At 36.9% G+C, this 20698-nt stretch overlaps 1 protein-coding gene across 5 annotated transcripts in view; it reads left to right on the top strand.

Moving 5' to 3' along the window:
- Positions 1 to 20698, top strand: part of GUCY2C (guanylate cyclase 2C) — a 142368-nt gene that overhangs the window by 7911 nt on the left and 113759 nt on the right. The window contains exon 1 of one of the 5 annotated variants that reach the window (XM_045462724.1): positions 7404 to 7452. The exons of the other annotated variants lie outside the window; for them this stretch is intronic. The gene's annotated coding sequence lies outside the window, so the exon portion shown is untranslated. Of the gene's footprint in view, positions 1 to 7403; positions 7453 to 20698 lie in introns of those variants that run through there. 5 annotated transcript variants of the gene reach the window in all.

Here is a 20698-nt window from a genome sequence, read left to right as displayed (position 1 = left end):
ACCAAAATTTGAACATACTTATAGACTTTAAAAATTACACAGTTTTAACTAAAAAGCCATAAGACCTGAAACATGATATTGAGTTATGTGAATATAATAAAATAAATATTGGTTAGTGTTTTGACCTCAGAATTCAATAAAATATTTGCCCCTCCAAATAGCAAATTATGTGTTTGATTTGAGTAGGTGTGGGGTCTTAGAACATTTAATTTTGCAAAAGGGATAAAGGGAAAGGTGGAACATTTCAGGGAGTCACATCAAACATCTTATTTTTCCATGTGGCTATGTAATCATGACGAAAAGAAGAGTAGGTGTGCCTGAGAAGCAGGGGAATGGAATGCTTTGGTTTGCTTTGCCTGTAGCATTTTGCACAGTTAACAATTGTCTTTTTCTGGAAACATGAGTCTTTTGTCTTTCACAACCATGTTAGTATTCTCTACTTTTGTGCAATCTCTTTTATTATCTTTATTTCCTTGCTCATCTTTTCAAATGCGAGTGTTTTCAACATTCCATCCATCTTGTCTTCTTTTATCTGGTTTAAATGGGTAATATTATTCACAAGTGCACTTTCCAAATTAGCACATTATTTTCTTCCTCCAAACTGCCTCTTATGATAAATTATAACTGTGAATAACATTTTCTATTACAAATGTTGATACTGAACAAATCCAAAACATTTAGAGGCTTATTAATGCAAAACAAAATAATTCCTTACTATTATGATAGTCCAATGAGGACGGGTATCCTTGATCAGAAGAGAGCATTCTTTCCTGACTAGATTCAGGTGTGTATGTATGTATGCTTCATTTTTAGTCGAGTGAAGCTGTAGGAAAATCAAAAATGTTCTTTAACACTGATCTGTCTTCTCACCTAAGTAAAACAGAACTTAATGGGACGTGGCTAAATAATGAAGAATAATACTTGTGCATATTGACTCAAGAAATTTCTTCTAGGGGCACCTGAATGGTGCAGTTGGTTGAGAGACCAACTCTTGGTTTCATCTCAGGTCATGATCTCCTGGTTCCTGAGATCAAGCCCCGCCCCAGACTCTGTGCTGATGGCACCGAGCCTGCTCTCCCTCCCTCTCTGCCCTTCCCCTGCTCGTGTTCTCTCTCTCTCTCTTTGAGATAAATAATCTTTAAATAAATAAATATTAAAAAAATAAGAAATTTCCTCTAAAACAAAGAGGTGTTTGTTCATGGGCAGATTGTTTACAGGAAATCTTAAAAGAGGACTTGTGGCTTATCAGTGGAGTCAGTGGAGGTACTACAGCCATACAATTTTGGGGGGTAATGCCATGAAATCTGCAGAGGTCTGGGATGAGGCTGTTCAATATAGTACGATTAAAGCTTTGTTTTTTATGAGAGGCTGACTGAAAAATCAAAAAGCAAACTTGAAGGCATGATGATACAGGTTATATGACCACTCTGTAATTTACCAAATTTATATTCCACTAGGGAATTCATCCCTGCCATTCCCAACACGCCTAAGTACTTAATCCTTTGGAATATTTAAAGACAGAACTGATAGAGTATCAAAAAATAAACCTTTAATGTATATCTATCTAAAAATAAATTATTTAGAAAACTGTGGGGAGACATGATTATTGTTGGGAAAATAGTTCCTGATAATGAAATAATGCCATTGTTATGATGTTTCATTGCCATATACCATTGCCGGAAACTGCACTGCAGTGTTCAGGTCTGGGAAAATCCCAGGTACTGACTCAGAGGAAGAGAAGAAGGGGTGGGGCTATCATTCTTGCAATGCATTATAATTTACACACTGATTGTGCATTTCATGTGTGGCAAGCATGATCTTAGACTCCAGGGAAATAAAGTCACGGGTCTCAGGGTCTGTAACATTATATATTATAAAAATGAGTACTTACTAAACTGTTTTATAAATATGACTCCAGAAATATGAAAAAAGTACAGCTATTCAGAAGCACAAAGAATAATAAATTTTGCTGGGAAGAGTGAGGAAAAGTATTCTAGAGGATATGTACTCTGTCTCCAATCTAGTCTCCAATCGTGGGACCTGAGCGACTGGACTAGTACAGGAAAAGACTATATCATGACGGTTAAGAAATTTGGGTTTTCAGCTGAAATAATTTGCAAGTTATTTAGGAATAATCAGAGAGGGTCCTCTAGTCAAATGTGTATTTTAAAAAGATCCTTTGGGAAGCAATCACAAGTGAATTTGAGAGTGTCAAGATGGGAGGTTACTGCAGTAAATATGATGTCATCACCCAAGAGAAAGGTAAGAACCAGGGAAGGAAGGGTGGAAAATGGATGCGAAAGGGTAAATTAATGCCACATTAACAAGCTAGATTTGACTGGACCTGGTGATAGTCAGGTAAAGGTGGTGAAGAGATGGTAGAGGGATTCTCACACTTGGCAGGGCACCCCTGGTGGTACCATTCACAAGGTGAAGTGGGTGGAGCAAAGGCAGGAGAGCAGATTAGACAAAGGCTGAGGGCCTCGAGGATGAGTTCACTTGATAGCACGACAGTTCCCAGACTCCTGATGCACAGTCATCAACGAGGGGCTGAAAATTCAGGGAAGACAGGGACTACGACATACGGATGTATTTGAGGACATTCATTTTCTGCTTTGTGAAGCTTCTCTCATGAATAATTTTTTTTTAATATATGAAATTTATTGTCAAATTGGTTTCCATACAGCACCCAGTGCTCATCCCAAAAGATGCCCTCTTCAATACCCATCACCTCCCCTCCCCTCCCTCCCACCCCCCATCAACCCTCAGTTTGTTCTCAGTTTTTAAGAGTCTCTTATGCTTTGGCTCTCTCTCATGAATAATTTTAAACTGAAATGGCCTGATAACTATCCACATTTTAAATATCATCTAAGGAGACTTATCAAAGAACAGTTGTAACTTTTGTATGTATTCGGAGGTGTTTCAATGTATTTGCCAAACAATTTTACTGCTTCTAGTATATACCGCATGAGCCAGGTTTTTGGTCAGTTGTCTGTAAGTTTTTAGTAAAATAAAATATATATTGATTGATTGTATCAAATCTTGGAAAGTAATATAAAATATGTCAATAACTTTAAGTGATCATGGTAATAACATACAGTTTTTCACATTTTACTAAAAATAAAATTTACTTTATTCAAAAGTTAAAACATCATCGCTTAAGTTGTATCTTTCATGTATTTTTTTTTTTTGTTCCTTAGTACTTTGTTCATTGAATAGAATCTGGCAAATTTCTTTTCTATTTTCTTTTCTTCCTCTGTTATTTTTAATATTTCAATGATAGTTTTTACACAGTCTATCATCTTTTTCCAGTTCTTTCAGAGATTTTGATCCAAGTTTTAAGTATTCTTTCTGTGTCTCAAGGCCTTTTGCTACTTAATAAACTCCTTTAATATATATGAGCCATCAACACTTGACCTTTAAATAAATCCTCAAAAGTATCATTTATAGACAAGGCAAAAGTACAAAAGTTAGAGATAATTTCATGGTGTGAAATAATAACATTATATTGCATATCTTAGCTTATGGCTACCTTTATATATCTTGTAATATCTGGAAAAAAAGTCTCCAAGCCTGAGAAAGCTGTCAGTGGTCCTTTCTTGACTGACTATAACAAGGGCTTGACTGAACACGGCAGGAAGTGGATCTGTGGAGGATGGTGGACTTGCACGTGGCCTCCACTGTGGACTCTATGGCCATCACCAACCAACAGTTTGGTGCTCTGACTAGAAAGAAGGATAAGAAGGATCTATGGTTCTGGTTGGTGCTTCATCTGATGATGGTGGCAAGTGGAATCCCAGACAATGATAGCAGAATTTAATCTTTCAGAAAAAAAAAATATTCTTGGGGCGAAAAATCCATTTTTATCTCTATTATATATGTTATCTCTACTATATATGTTATCTCTATTATAACAGATTTAGATAACTTGAACAGTCTTCAATAATTTAAGAAAAAGTATGTATTTAATCTCATTAGTATTCACATGCCTTGTTATAGTGTTGATATTCTATGCAATTAATGTTACTATTATTACTCCATTAATTTCAGTCTGTTTGCTAGCTATTTTCTAGAAGTCCTCATGCAAGTTACAATTTAGTTGGAAAGACAGAAAAAAAAACCACGTTACCAAACATAAATATATACAATTGTGATAAATGTTATGAAGGAGATAAGGGATGTGATAAAGACTATTTCCTGGTGGACTTAGGGAGCTAACTTAGAGTGGTTAGGGACTTCTCATGGATATAGCAGTTAAGCCTAGTGCTAAAGAACAAAAATGAGACGTAAGGGGAAAGAATGTGGCACATCTAAGAAGGAGTGGAAGCTGGTGTGGCTAAGCCGCCACGAAGGAGGGAGAGAGTGGGACAGGATGAGGCTGGAGAGGGTGGCACACCAGCTCCAAAAAGATTGGGGGTTTTCTTGTAAGTGTAATTGAAAATCAATAAAAGATTTTAATCTAGAAAGCGGCATGTTCCATTTTACCCTTTATAAAGATAATTGTACCGTATAGAGAACAAAGCATAGCTGAAATGCATCCAAAGTACTACTTAGAGGAAAATTTATAGGCTGAAATATTTATACATAAGTTTCTTCATGAGAAAAAAGAGTGACAATTAATGAGCTAAGTATTCAACTTAAAATATTAGGAAAAATGGAATTAATCCAAAGAAAGTATAATAAAAGATTTTTTAATTTTAACTTCAATGTAGTTAACATACAGTGCAAAATTAGTTTCAGGTGTACAATATAGTGATTCAACACTTCCATACAACACATGATGCTCATCACAAGTGCCTTTCTTAACCCCCATTACCTATTTCACCTCCCCTCCCCATCTCCTTTCTAGTAACCATCAGTTTGTTCTCTATAGTTAACAGTTTGTTTTTTGGTTTGTCTTTTTTTTCTTTGTTTCTATTGTTTCTTTTTTAAAAAAATTTTAATGTTTATTTTTTTAAATATAATTTGTTGTCAAATTGGCTAACATACAGTCTGTAAAGTGTGCTCTTGGTTTTGGGGGTGGATTCCTGTGGTTCATCACTTACATACAACACCTGGTGCTCATCCCAGCAAGTGCTCGCCTCCATGCCCATCACCCATGTTCCCCCTCTCCACACCCCTCCCCGCATCAGCCCTCAGTTTGTTCTCTGTATTTAAGAGTCTCTTATGGTTTGCCTCCCTCCCTCTCTGTTTGTAACTATTTTTTTTACCCTTACCTTCCCCCATGGTCTTCTGGTAAGTTTCTTAAGATCCACATATGAGTGAAAACATGTGATATCTGTCTTTCTCTGACTGACTTATTTAGTTAGCATAATACCTTCCAGTCCATCCACATTGCTGCAAATGGCATCATTTCATTCTTTCTCATTGCCAAGTAGTATTCCATTGCATATATAAACCACATCTTTATCCATTCATCAGTTGATGGACATTTAGGCTTTTTCCATAATTTGGCTATTGTTGAAAGCGCTGCTATAAACATTGGGGTACATATGCTCCTATGAATCAGCACTCCTGTATCCTTTGGATAAATTCCTAGTAGTGCTATTACTGGGTCGTAGGGTAGTTCTATTTTTAATTTTTTGAGGAACCTCACACTGTTTTCCAGAACTGCTGCACAAGTTCGAATTCCTACCAACAGTGCTAGAGGGTTCCCGTTTCTCCACATCCTCACCAGCATCTGTTTTCCTGAGTTGTTAATTTTAGCCACTCTGACCTGTGTGAGGTGGTATCTCAGTGTGGTTTTGATTTGTATTTCCCTGATGATGAGTAATGTTGAGCATCTTTTCATGTGTCTGTTGGCCATCTGGATGTCTTCTTTGGAAAAGTTTCTATTCATGTCTTCTGCCCATTTCTTCACTGGATTATTTGTTTTTCAGGTGTTGATTCTTTATAGATTTTGGATACTAACCCTTTATCCAATATGTCACTTGCAAATATCTTTTCCCATTCCATGTTGCTTTTTAGTTTGTTGATTGTTTCCTTTGCAGTGCAGAAGCTTTTTATCTTGATGAGGTCCCAGTAGTTCACTTTTGCTTTTAATTCCCTTGCCTTGGGAGATGTGTCAAGCAAGAAATTGCTGCGGCTGCGGTCAAAGAGGTTGTTGCCTGCTTCCTCCTCTAGGGTTTTGATAGTTTCCTGTCTCACATTTAGGTCTTTCATCTATTTTGAGTTTATTTTTGTGAATGGTGTAAGAAAGTGGTCTAGTTTCATTCTTCTGCATGTTGCTGTCCAGTTCTCCCACCACTATTTGCTAAAGAGACTTTTTTTCCATTGGATACTCTTTCCTGCTTTGTCAAAGATTAGTTGGCCATACATTTATGGGTCCAATGCTGGGTTCTCTATTCTGTTCCATTGGTCTATGTGTCATTTTTGTGCCAATACCATACTGTCTTGATGATTACAGCTTTCTAGTAGAGGCTACAGTCTGGGATTGTGATGCCTCCCACTTTGGTTTTCTTATGTTTATTTTATTTTTGAGAGAGACAGAGCATGAGCAGGGGAGGAGCAGAGAGAGAGGAAGACACAGAATCCAAGGCAGGCTCCAGGCTCTGAGCTGTCAGCACAGAACCTGACACAGGGCTTGAACCCATGAACCGTGAGATCATGTCCTAAGCCAACTTAACAGACTGAGCCACACAGGCGCCCCTGTTTGTATTGTTTCTTAAACTCCACATATGAGTGAAATCACATGGTATTTGTCTTTCTCTGACTGACTTTTTTCACATAGCATTATACCCTCTAGATTTATTCATATTATTACAAATGGCAAGATTTCATTCCTTTTTATGACTAAGTAATATTCCATTACACACACACACACACACACACACACACACACACACACACCATGTTTTCTTTATCCATTCATCTATTTTTTTTTTTTTTAAGTTTTTTTTTTTTTCAACGTTTATTTATTTTTGGGACAGAGAGAGACAGAGCATGAACAGGGGAGGGGCAGAGAGAGAGGGAGACACAGAGAGAGGGAAACAGGCTCCAGGCTCTGAGCCATCAGCCCAGAGCCCGACGCGGGGCTCGAACTCACGGACCGCGAGATCGTGACCTGGCTGAAGTCGGACGCTTAACCGACTGCGCCACCCAGGCGCCCCTATCCATTCATCTATTGATGGACACTTGGCTGCTCCATAATTTGGCTATAATGCTGCAATAAACATGGGGTGCACATACCTTTTCAAATTAGTGTTTTTGCATTCTTTGGGTAAATATCCAGTACTGGAATAACTGGATCATATGGTAATATTTTTTTAATAAAGTTTATTTATTTATATTTGAAAGAGAAGGAGAGAGAGAGGATCCTAAGCAGGCTCTGCACTTTCAACACAGAGCCCGATGTGGGGCTCGAACCCACAAACCGCGAGATCGTGGCTTGAGCCGAAATCAGGTGTTGGACCCTCATCCATCTGAGCCACCCAGGCGACCCTCTATCATGTGGTAAGTCTACTTTTTGTTTTTTGAGGAACTTCTATACTGTTTTCCAGAGTGGCTGTATTAGTTTGCAGTCCTACCAGTAGCACACGAGTGTTCCTTTTTCCCCACATCCTCGCCAACACTTCCTTCTTGTCTTCTTGATTTTAGCCATTCTAACACGTGTCTGGTGATATCTCATTGTGGTTTAGACTTGTATTTCCCTGATGATGAGTGACATCGAGCATCTTTTCATGTGTCTGTTGGCCGCCTATATGTCTTCTTTAGAGAAATGTCTGTTCACATCTTTGGCCCATTTAATTGGATTATTTGTTTTTTTTTTCTAGTGTTGAGCTGATAAGTTCTTTATATATTTTGGATACTAAACTTTTATCAGATATGTCATTTGACTGCCTACTCTTTTCTAAGGATGGTTTACAAAAATCCTATGAAGTAGATGCTATTTTTATTTAGAAAACTAAGCAAACTGAGACTTGGGCAGGTAGCAAAACTGGCCCAAAGTCAAATAGTCAGTAAAGGGGTAGACTCAAGATTTGAATCATGGCAATGGAGCTGTGGAGCTTGCGTTATTTACCCCTAACAAAGTGTCTCAGTCAGTCCCTCATGGCCCAAAGCTACTTGATTCAGCATCTTCTTATCTCCCTGGCATTCTGGGTCAGTGATTCAATACACTGTTTAATTTTACCATATCTCTGATAATTTTAAGGTTATATACACATCACTGACTGGGCTTCTCAGTTCAGTCCCAGGTCCTGAATTGGTAGCCTATGTTTAATGCTCTGTAGAGATATTGCACATCTTACACATGGGCACCTAGCTGGCTTAGCTGATAAAGCATGTGACTCTTGATCTTGGGGTTGTGAGTTCAAACCCCACTCTGAGTGTGTAGAGCTTACTTGAAAAAAGAAAAGAAAAATATTTTTGAGCCTCCTGGGTAGCTCAGTCAGTTAAGCGTCTGACTCTTGATCTCAGCTCGGTTCTTCATTTCAGGGTCATGAGTTCAAGCCCTGAGTCCGGCTCCCCATTGGAGTGAAGCCTACTCAAACAAACAAACAAACAAACAAACAAACAAACAAACAAACAAACAAAAATGGCCAATGTGCCCTGGTCCAGTATTGAGGCTGACACTTTCTCTCTTCCCTCTCTGAGCAAGACTTGACACAGTCCACTTTCCCCAGCAGGTGCCATGATTCTTTTCAGGCATTCTTTCAAAAGTGAGAAGGTCCCCTCTTGGTGACCCTTTTCATGGTTCTAGTTTCTCACCAGATGCGAGGCATTAGGGACTTCGCACCTCCCCTTTCATGCCACCCCTAGCCTAGTATTTGAGTTTCTGGATCTTGAGTCTGTTTCTAGCAGAAAGGCTCGTTTTCCTCTCATTCATTATTCAGCCTAAAATGAGTTTGTTCAACTTAGTGGATTAAATTACCACTTATATAAAGCTGACTCTCAAATTTATCTCTCTAGGTCCTAGAACCGTATTTGCAATTACCAGCTTTTTATGATTGTCATTTGTTCTTTAGCTCTTTTTAAAACTGTTGTTTAATTTTTCTTTTCTTTTTAAAAATTTTTAAAAATATTTATTTATTTTTGAGAGAGAGACCGAGTGTGAGCGGGGCAGGGGCAGAGAGAGAGGGAGACACAGAATCCGAAGCAGGCTCCAGGCTCTGAACTGTCAGCACAGCACCTGATGCGGGGCTCGAACCCTTGAACTGTGAGATCGTGGCCTGAGCTGAAGTTGGATGCTTAACTTACTGAGCCACCCAGGCGCCCCTAATTTTTATTTTCTATACTTTCTTGGAATCTGGAAGATTGCTGGGAATATGCAAACTTATTTCAGCAGAAATTCTCCATTTACTTTTAGTCAATGTTTCTTTTTGTAAGTTAATTTAACTTTTTAATCAAAATAAAACATTTATTTAGTTTTAAAATCTAATTGTTCCATAAAATGTATATTGAAAAGCAGAAATCCCCTGCTGTTCCTCTCTTCCCCCAATTTCTGCTTTCCAGAAATCAGCTTTTTCTTCTGGTGACATCTCTGTATAAGTTTAGGATGTTACCTATTCACTTCCTACCATGGAGGAGGAGAATTCACATATCCCTCTCTACTACCTACTCATAAACTTTTCTGACCCCCATCCATCAAGTATAATTATTTAAAATTCTTTGGTTGTTAGTATTCAAGTAGTTACATTATTATACACACATTAACATTATTCCTAACTGAGCCATATACTCTATGATTATATTTCTTGGACAAATTTTTTCTTTCCTTGGAGTTAAAAATTACCTGCCATGGTTGATCCCCACATTTCCCCACAGAAATCAAACTCTGTCTCAGGGCACCTGGGTGGCTCAGTTGGTTAAGCATCTGACTTCCACTCAGGTCATGATCTCACAGTTCTTGTGTTCAAGCCCCTCATTGGGCTCTGTGCTGATAGCTCAGAACCTGGAGCCTGCTTCAGATTCTGTGTCTCCCTCTCTCTCTGCTCCTCCTCCACTCACACTCTGTCTCTCTCTCTCTCAAAAGTAAATAAACATTAAAAACAAAAAAGAAATCAAAGTGTGTCCCAATGTATTTAAACATATCATAGGATCTAAAGGTGTAATTTTTTTTGAAAACACTTGTTAGAGGAAGTCACCAAGAGGGCATGACTGCCCACTGACTTCAGGCAACTGAAGTCTCCCTACTCCTTCCCCTGTCCTTGGAATGTACATTCTACCTACTATCCCTATCCTAGCAGCCATTTCAAGGACACAGCCTGGAGAGAGTAATGTATTGTTGAGACCATCTGGACTGGTTATGTGACTGAACACATTAAGGCCTTTGTATAAACTTTCAAGATTCTGGTAGGCACACGTAAAGAGCTACTTGTCTTGCAGCCACCAGGACAAGTCTCATATGTAAGTTCCCTTGCTCGCTTTTTTTATTGGAGTATAATTGTCACATAATATTGTATTACTTTCAGGTGTACAACATAATGATTCAATATTTGTATATATTATGAAATGATTACCAGAATAAGTCTAGTTAACATAGTTATAAATTTTTTTTCTTGTGATGAGAACTTTTAAGGTCTACTCTCTTAACAACTTTCAAATATTCACTACAGTGTAACTAGCTATGGTCACCATGCTGTACGTTATATCCCCACAATTATTTGTTTTATAGGTGGAAGTTTGTATCTTTTGACCTTCCCAATGTTGTTGATTTGTCTGGTCAGCTGTGTTCTCCTTATTGTTTTTCTGTGGAGGTTTGTACCCTTTTTTTTTTTTTCAAGAGTATGAAGAAGGAAGAGAGATAAGCATATCGACTTAACTCAGTGCATTAACTAGTAGTTTATAGGTTTTTTATAAATGTTTATTCATTTTCGAGAGAGAGTGTGTGAATGGGGGGAGGGGCAGAGGGAGAGAAAGGGGGACAGAGGACCTGAAGCGGGCTCTGTGCTGACAACAGTAAACCCGATACAGGGCTGGAATTCACAAACCATTAGATCATGACCTGAGCTGAAGTTGGACATTCAACAGACTGAGCCACCACGGTGCCCCTAATAGTTTATATTTAATTTTCAACCTACTTTAGTAAGATTTCTATTTAATACTTCATTGAATTTTTCCATTCTGTGGTCATCAATGACCTCTTTGCTTTTCATTTCTTTTTTTCTTCTTATATCTATAATTTTCTCTTAAGGTTTCCTATCCTCTTTATTTAGCTTCCCTAGGCAGAGTTAGATTTTGTTTCTTATCCTTCCCCCTTCCATTGTGCTGTATATAAATCCCCTAGTATGGCCTTGATTATGTACTGATGTAGTACCAATATTTAGGTAGATGGCTCTGTCCTGTTTCTCTGGGCAGAGAATTTAGCTATACCTAGAGTCTAACATAATGCCTGTCACTGATTAATGTTCCTTAATCATTGATGAGTGAGAAAACATCTCAGGAAATACAATGTGGAGTACAATGCAAAGACCTGAATGCCTGCAGACTGGTAAAGCTTTGTTCAAAATCAGAATTGAGAAGTTTCAGAGATCATATATACCAATTTATGTTACAAATGAGGGAACTAAAGCCCAGAAGTTAAGCAATTTCTTCAAGGTCATATATAAATCACAGGGACTTCAATTCAGGTTTTCCAAATGTCCATACTATATTTCTTTATTTTAAGAAATGACATTATGATAACTGGAATTCAGCAAATCAGCAGCCATATTATAAATGATACAGTTTGCTTTGATTATTTAATCTAAATACATTTTTGAAAAGTGATACAGGTAGCTGTGTACAAATGAAGCTGACGTTAGAGGACGTTAGCAAACCAATTCAAAAGCTGCTGTTTGTAACCACATGAGGTGATAAAGGTTTGAACTAAGATGGCATTTGGAGAAAAAATATTGATGGAACACATCTAAAAGCAAAAGACAGAGATGTGTTAAAGAATCAGAGGAGTAGACTTCTGGGGAAGATGGCAGAGTAGGAGTGAATCAGCCAGAGAAAGACACATACCATATGATTTCACTCCAATGTGGAGTTTGGGCAACAAATGAACAAAGAAAAACAGAGACAAACCAAAACACAGACTCTTTTTTTTTTTTTTTTTTTTTTTTTTTTTAGTTTACTTGTTTATTTTGAAAGAACGAGAGGGTGAGAGTGAGCACGAGCAGGGAGGGGAGAGAGAGGGAAAGAGACAGCTCCCAAGCAGACTCTATGCTGTCAGTGCAGAGCCTGACCCAGGGCTCGATCCCACCCACTGAGAAATCATGACCTGAGCTGAAACAAAGAGTCAAAACGCTTAACCGACTGAGCCACCCAGGTGCCCCATTAAACTAGTTTTGAGCTATATATTTTATGGAATCTACATACAGAGCAAGTAAATGGAGAAGTTAGCATCCTGGCTGAGGTGGGCTGTAAATGTAAAATACACAAGAGATTTCAAGCACTAGGTGTTTGTGTTTGATGTGAATGTGAAACATCTTGGTAATTTTTGTACGGGATAAGTGTTGAAATGATAAAACGGTGACACGTTGGGTTAAATAAGATACGTTCTTAAAATTACTGTCACCTGTTTCTTTTTCACTTCTTAACATGGCTAGGAGAAAGTTTGAAATTACATATGTGGTTCCCACGATAGCATTAATAGTTCTCCGGAGCAGCTCTGCTCTCCATTAGTTTATGGCTGGCTCCACACAACACATAAACTGTTTTGAAGACAATCAGTTAACTGAATCTAGCAACTGGTTACTTTGAAAGCCACTTTTTCTTCCTTTACAAAAAAGAGCTAATGGAAGTGAGAAATAAAACCCATGTGGATTCAAATGGAGGTTCCTCAACCTACTAGTTTTATGTCCTTTGTCAAGTTTATTAACATCTTGTGAATAATACGTCTATTTTGTAGGGTTGTTGTGAGGGTCAAAGTAGACCAGATAATGTGCTCAACACATTTATTTAATTTAATTTAGCTACCCCTAAATTTAATCCAATGATTAAAATTGGAAATCATAAGAGGAGGAGATGTATTCTTAGAAAGTTCAACATGGACGTTAGACATCCCAGGTGGAGAAAAGAGGGAGGAATGAGGATGGGATAAGTCTCAAAATTCTGCCCTGCAGGAAACAAAGAGGAAGATTAAATCTGTGGTGAAAATTATGAGTTCAGTTTTAAACATTGAGGATTGGGTGGCTGTGGAAATTTAAGAGGAGACGATGGTTAGGTAAGAAATTTAGTTTTGTTGCTACCATAGGTCTGAATCCTCAATAGAGACAGAATCCACGGTGAGGGGTGGTGGACGGAGCCATGAAAAGGTATGAAATTGCCCAGGGAAATTGTTGAGTGGGAACACAATGAAAAGACAAGCTAGCTGTGCAAGGAAATTTGGAATCTTGACATCTAAAAGGAGGGCAGATGAAGAGGAGCCTGGAGAATAGACTGAATAGGAATAGAAGGACAAATAGAAAAAAGATACACAATAAAAACCGAGGAGGAATGAATTCCCCTGCATACCCCCAAATTTGTGGAAGAAAAGAAAATACAAAAATATACTCACCAAGTCATCCCTGTCCAAATCCAGAGGGAGAGGGGTCAAGGAGTGTCTAACAATGCACCATCTGGTGACTAAATTCTACAGAGTTAAAAAATTCTGGGCCAGTGGGCATGGTGATGGTCACCTGTTTCTTTCATTCTTGACCTGGGAAGGTCTGTGTTCTTCTGGACTTTAGAGTAGAGACTGTAACACATCTGAAAGAAACAAATTATTCATTAGGAAAATAAATGAGGTGATCACAAAGAGTCCACAGTGAGGAATTAGGGTTTACACTTTTTTTTAAGGCTGTTTCTTCTAGAGAAACATTTTAACCAAGTGCTGAAGTTTCATTATTGTCCACTGTTTTATTTCTATAAGAAAATAAGCTAATAAGCGGTATATGTGGTTCTATGGGAAAACACATTCAGTTACTTTGCAATAATATTATTAAAAATCCTCTCCTCATTGTTGAAAATGGTACAAATGCACTCCTTATCCCTCTTATTCTTTTTTCTTTAATTCCAGTATAGTTAACATAGTGTTCTATTAGCTTCAGGTGTACAATATAATGATTCAACAATTCCATACATCACCCTGTGCTCATCATAACAAACCCCATCACCTATTTCACCCACCGCCCCATCCACCCCCCCCCCCCTTCTGGTAACCATCAATTTGTTCTCTATAGTTAAGAGTCTGTGTTTTGGAGTGCCTGGGTGGCTCAGTTGGTTGGGCAACCAACTCTTGATTTTGGCTCAAATATAAATAAATAAATAAATAAATAAATAAATAAATAAATAAATAAATAAAATTAGAAATAAATAAATAAAATAAGAAGGTTGAATTTAACAACCAAAGAAAAACATAGTTTCACATATCCAATTTCCAAACTTAACAATTCTCCAATAACGGAATCCAGTGCTAAGAATTGTTCATTTATCATGTGCTTTTATATTGAAAAAACTTGTTCATCTTTTAAACAATTTGATAATTTTTTTAATGCTTATTTATTTATTTTAATTTTGTTAATGTTTATTTATTTTTGAGAGAGACAGAGACAGACAGAGCATGAGCAGGGGAAGGGCAGAGAGAGGGAGACACAGAATCCAAAGCAGGCTCCAGGCTCTGAGCTGTCCTCACAGAGCCCTATGCAGGGCTCAAACTCATGAACCATGAGATCATGACCTAAGCCGAAGTCAGAATCTTAACTGACTGAGCCACCTGGGTGCCCCCAAAATTGATATAACTTTAAAGAAAAACATATCGGTTTAAAAACTACTTGCGTCCAAAAGAAGTAAGTTCACTATCTCTTCTGTTAACCCACTGTTACTAACATTGAATTGAAAGAAATACTGAATAAATTGAAAATCAACTCTTAATTTACAAATATCCACAAGGTATCCTTCAAATATTTCTTGTAATTTTTATAGTCAATTTTCATAGTGTTCTGAATCATAGTTTAAAGCTTCTTCATATTGATTTATGTTAAATAGTATATAAAATCATTATTATTGATTTACATTATGCAAAGACTCAATTTCAACATACGTTCTTGTACTTGTCTAGCTAGTTCACAGACAAGCTTTTTCTTTCTTATAACTTCAAATCTAGCTCATTCATAGGCAATGTGATATAGCAGTAAAAAACATAGATCAGACTTCCAAGTTTTATGTTTGGATTTTGAATATTTGCCAAGCATTCCTTTTCTTTCAAGAAAAACATTGAATTGGAATTAACAGTGCAGTTAATCCTTGTACAACTCTTCCACAATTTAACCAACAAACACTGGTGAAGAACACAAGATGATTAAATTCATTGTCTTCTATTTCTTTCAGTAATTCCAAAACAATTTGGTGGATCATAGCATTTGCACATATTCCCTGAATGATGTTAAATGCATCTATGGCAATTTTCATAGTTTGCTTCAGAAAACTGGCGCATATATGTTTTCAGTATGCATCACAGGTAGAAACAAAGCAGGAAGGGAAACATGTTTCTTGTCTTAAAATTTCAATAAATCAAGACTTTTGGCTTAACAGAGTTGGAGCATCCTCTGTTGTGATAGAAACTAATATTTCATATCAAAAATTCTTTGGCAGACATATGAAATTAAAAATATCTTGGGGCTGCCGGGTGGCTCAGTCAGTTAAGCATCCAAATCTTGGTTTCGGCTCAGGTCATGATCTTACAGTTCCTGAGATCAAGTCCCGCGTTGGGCTCCACTTTGACAGCATGGAACCTACTTGGGCTTTTCTCTCTCTCCCTCTCTCTCTGCCTCCCCCCAATTGCTCTCCCTCTCTCTCTCTCTCAAAATAAATCAATAAACTTAAAAAAAAAATCTCTGCTATGAGTTCCATTTAAGCCATAAATTGACCACCTTTCTTCATAAATATGGATGTCCTTTGAGAAATACACATCGAATGTTAATTTGGCAGTGCTTTTTACATCACATGGCTCACCTACAGATAAGAAGCTAAAGACAAGTTCCTGCAGCTTTTCAAAGTTTGAATCAGTTGATCTTTGGTGTTATAGAGGTCTTGCATTCCATGGGCAATTGTTTGGTTTAATTGAAATCTTCAACTTTTTGTCAAATATCGTTTTTAAAGTCTTTTTCTCATAATTTTCTAACAAAGTTTTCATAATTGAAATAACATATTTTCCAATTTCTTCATCTAAAAATTATTTTTTGTGTGCGTAAGAACCAAGCTATTTTAGGAGCGCCTGGGTGGCTCAGTCCATTAAATGTCTGACTTTGGCTCAGGTCATGATTTCCTGATTCATAGGTTCGAGTCGCAGTGCGCTCTGCGCTGACAGCTTGGAGCCTGGAACCTGCTTCGGATTCTGTGTCTCCCTCTCTCTTTGCCCCTCCCTCGCTCACACTCTGTCTCTCTCAGAAATAAATAAATAAATAAACTTAAAAAAAAAAAGAGCTATTTTATAGTTGGCTAAAGTTAAAAGCTTGGATTCTTTTAAAATTATTTTTTAAAACCTTTTCACATATTTAATTCTAGTTCTAGCAGACAAATTTTTATCAATTCTTTTTAACTTTTGAGAGGAAGTAACTTGTCAGCTTCACTATGTATTTGCTAAAAATGTGTCTTAGTATTATAAACTTTATTTTTCTTAACACAAAAGATAGATTTTTGGTTTTGCTTTGTCACAGCAAAATATAACTTCCATTTATTTTTATTTAAAACTTGCAAAATTTTTTCAAGTATATTTTATTCTATTCTCTACTGTTCTAGTTGTTTAGGCTACTGCATCTCCATTCTATCCTGTATCAATATTATGCCTTCATTTCTTTTTTTTATTTAAACAAAATTTTTTAATGTTTATTTATTTTTTGAGAGAGAGATAGAGTGCGAGCAGGGGAGGGGCAGAGAGAGACGGAGACACAGAATCCGAAGCAGGCTCCAGGCTCTGAGCTGTTGGCACAGAGTCTGACGAGGGGCTCGAACTCATGAACCGTGAGATCATGACCCGAGCTGAAGTCAGACACTTAACTGACTGAGCCACCCAGGCACCCCATGCCTTCATTTTTAATGTAAAAATTTGTACGTACTTATTGTTTGGCAGGAAAAATAATTTAATTATATCATTATTTAAAATAATAAATATTGTGGCACCTGGGTGGCTCAGTCGGTTAAGCATCCAACCTAAGCTCAGACTGAGGTCTTGTGGTTCCGGAGTTCAAGCCCCACGTTGGGCTTTGTGCTGACAGTTTAGAACCTGGAGCCTGTTTCAGATTCTGGTCTCCCACTCTCTTTCTGCCTCTCCCCTGCTTGCACTCTATCTCTTTCTCTCAAAAATAAATAAACATTAAAAGAGTTGTATACTCTTAAAAAATTAAAATAAAATAATAAAATAGTAAATATTTACTAAATAAGGTTTAAATAGCTATATATATATAACTCCTGCTCTCTGCATAAAATATTCATAGAAATACAAGGAACATAGAAGAATAATCACTAGAAATTATCAATCTCTTGACAATGACTAGATTAGCAATATGTTCATGTTTAATACTAGAATCAATGCACATACTTTTTTTTTTTTTTTTTAACTAGGCTCCACACTCAACATGGGGCTTGAACTCAAAACCCTGAGATCAAAAGTCATATGCTCTATTGGCTGAACCAGCCAGGCACCCCAATGTGTATACTTGATAAGAGAATTACACTATAATGACAGTACGACTATAATTTATATTAGGGATTGACAAACTTTTGGGAAGGTCCAGATAGTACCTATTTCAGGATATGAAGGGTGAATAAGAATAAAAATCAAGGATATTCTGTAAATATTCATATAAAAAGAAAAAATAAATTTCCACAATTTTTTATTAATGAAACTCAAAAGATAATATAATAACAATGGATTAAAATATTTTGATAGTGTATGCTACTTAGGAGAAGAATGGAATTCTGGAGCAAGGGAGATAACCTTTTGCTTATTTGGGGTTCAAAGTCAATATTCTCATCAAAGTTAATTGTGAATGTTCATCTGTTAAGGCTAGTGTGTTTTAAAATTTTAAATATTTCAATTTTGAGAATTTACTTTTCACATAGATACACCAAATACTGGTATTCACTCACAAGCATATGATTTTAGTTGAGCACACTCATCATTTGGATGGCATCTTTTGCCTTTCAGCATATCACTGCATTGCCCATTAATCACTTCCAGTTGAAGTAAAGGTGGACACTCCTCAATTGCATGATTAAATGGAGTTTGAAATATGGAAATTTCCTTCGCATTTACATCGAGATCAGGAAAAAAAAACGCTATTTAGAACCGTAATTTTAGGTCGAAAACATATATCTGTTGCAATCTTCTTGTGTTTACCTTTGACATGTAAAGTTTATAGAGCAGCTTGACATTACTTGTGATTCAAATGTTAGCTGTTGTCAAAAAGACTTTACCACAGTATGTTTCACATAGAAGTGTTGTTTTCACTTGCAATTTTAGGAATTCGTTAAGGAACATTTTCAAGTCAGCGGCAAAATTCATTTCCAAAGGATGGAGTTTGAATCTTATCCTCTTGGATAGGGGGCTGGCAAAGAATCTTCTTCCTTATACCACTTCTGTATTCTTTCTCCCTCTACCACTTGCTTTCTTCCTCTACTAATGGAATTATTACTCTTCATTTTCTTTTCTTTTTTCAAAAATGCCACTTTATACAAATATATTTGACATATTGTGTAAATTTAAGGCACATGTTAATGCAGTTAGCACCTCAATCATGTTGCATATTATCCTTTTTTTAGTGGTTGGAGTACTTAAGTACCAGTCTCTTAGCAAGTTTGATGATTATAATACAATATTGTTGTCCACATTCACTATACTGTGCCTTAGACCTCTAGGGCTTGTAAATACTCATTCCAAGTTTGTACCCTTACACAACATCTGTACTTCTCATTTTTAAAATGAATCATGTTTCATAAATATTTTAATTCCCTCCTCAATTTGTTGAATTCTTAAGGAATTTGTTTTTCCCTTTACCTTTTTTAAAACTTCTAGTCAGAAGTTTTGATTTCTGCTCCAAACAGATTGTAGGTTTGACCACGTTAGAGATGTCCACACTTCTGCTAATTTAAATAGAAACTAATGAAAATCGTTAAGTAGTTGTCTCACCAGTAGATTTCACATCAAGGTCTTACTCTTCTTTCAGAGGAAGGATCTGTGATGAGAATGAAGCACATTTCTAAAGCTTTTATTGGTCACTTAGCAATGGATGGTGACAGCTGTCACCATCTCAGCGAATCCTCTTTTTTTTTTTTAATTTTTTTTTTTAACGTTTATTATTTTTGAGACAGAGAGAGACAGAGCATGAACGGGGGAGGGTCACAGAGAGAGGGAGACACAGAATCTGAAACAGGCTCCGGGCTCTGAGCTGTCAGCACAGAGCCCGACGCGGGGCTCAAACCCACGGACCGTGAGATCATGACCTGAGCCGAAGTCGGACGCTTAACCAACTGAGCCGCCCAGGCGCCCCGCGAATCCTCTTATTTCACACTGATTTAACAGAAGCCAGATTGTTGCATTTTTATGATCAAAATTTATTACTCTTCTCATTTCCCATTTTTTTTGAATATGAAATCTTCCATAAATACCATTTAAGGTCCAAAGTACATGCAATCATGCATATAAGTATTCATATAATCAGAGCCCAAGCTGGTTACTGCAGTTAGGAGAGCACAGTGCTCTTTTAGGAAATGCTTTGTTGATTATGAATGTCAGGGTAAAGATGATGCTGTTTATCCTCCCCGTTATCTTTATTATTTTTTTTTTAATTTTTTTTTTCAACGTTTATTTATTTTTGGGACAGAGAGAGACAGAGCATGAACGGGGGAGGGGCAGAGAGAGAGGGAGACACAGAATCGGAAACAGGCTCCAGGCTCTGAGCCATCAGCCCAGAGCCTGACGCGGGGCTCGAACTCCCGGACCGCGAGATCGTGACCTGGCTGAAGTCGGATGCTTAACCGACTGCGCCACCCAGGCGCCCCGCGTTATCTTTATTATTATTGACTTCCTTATCAGTATCATAATCTATCCAAATATATTTAAATGAAGACATTGGGAGCCCAAATCATCCATTCCACTTTCTCTCTTCATATCCTGCCATGATTTAGTCTTCCTCTTTTAGGTTTCTTTGGATAATTAATAGAAATTTGTGGAAATATTAAATCTGATTCCTCTAAATAATTTAATAACAGATATTAAGTCTGATTAGACTTGTGAACATATCTCCTTCCAACCTGAGAAGCTGATTCCTTAAGTATAAAGAAGACAGAATTCACAAGTCAAAGCAGAAATCACATAATAAAAACTATTAGCTGTATTTTAAGGTTCTAATTATTAGTTAGATCACATGAAATATTAATCATATGACAGGAAATCTATTTAACTGAGTCATGACTAAAATTTGTAATGAACATCACAAGCCTTAAATATTCTAGTTTTGGGGATCGGCTGTAGGGAAAGGATCCAAAATACAGGTAGAAGCTTTTCTCCACATGTTATAATTTTTCTGCAGCAGTATTTTAAAAAGAAAAAAAAAAGACCATCTAAATACTACATTAAGGAAAATGATAAATAAATTATAGTGCTTCATAGAATAAACTGCAATAGTTTAATAGTTATGAAATTTTTATTATTATTATTAATAACCAGATAATTGTAGTTTCAGATTAAAAAGGCCATATGGAAAATTGGGCACATAGTATGATTTCAAGTGAA

This window comes from Leopardus geoffroyi, chromosome B4 (genome assembly GCF_018350155.1).
Source record: "Leopardus geoffroyi isolate Oge1 chromosome B4, O.geoffroyi_Oge1_pat1.0, whole genome shotgun sequence".
In the NCBI taxonomy this organism is placed as follows: domain Eukaryota; kingdom Metazoa; phylum Chordata; class Mammalia; order Carnivora; family Felidae; genus Leopardus; species Leopardus geoffroyi.
The sequence above is the reverse complement of the archived record's forward strand: the minus strand, read 5'-3'. Positions and strand labels throughout refer to the sequence as shown.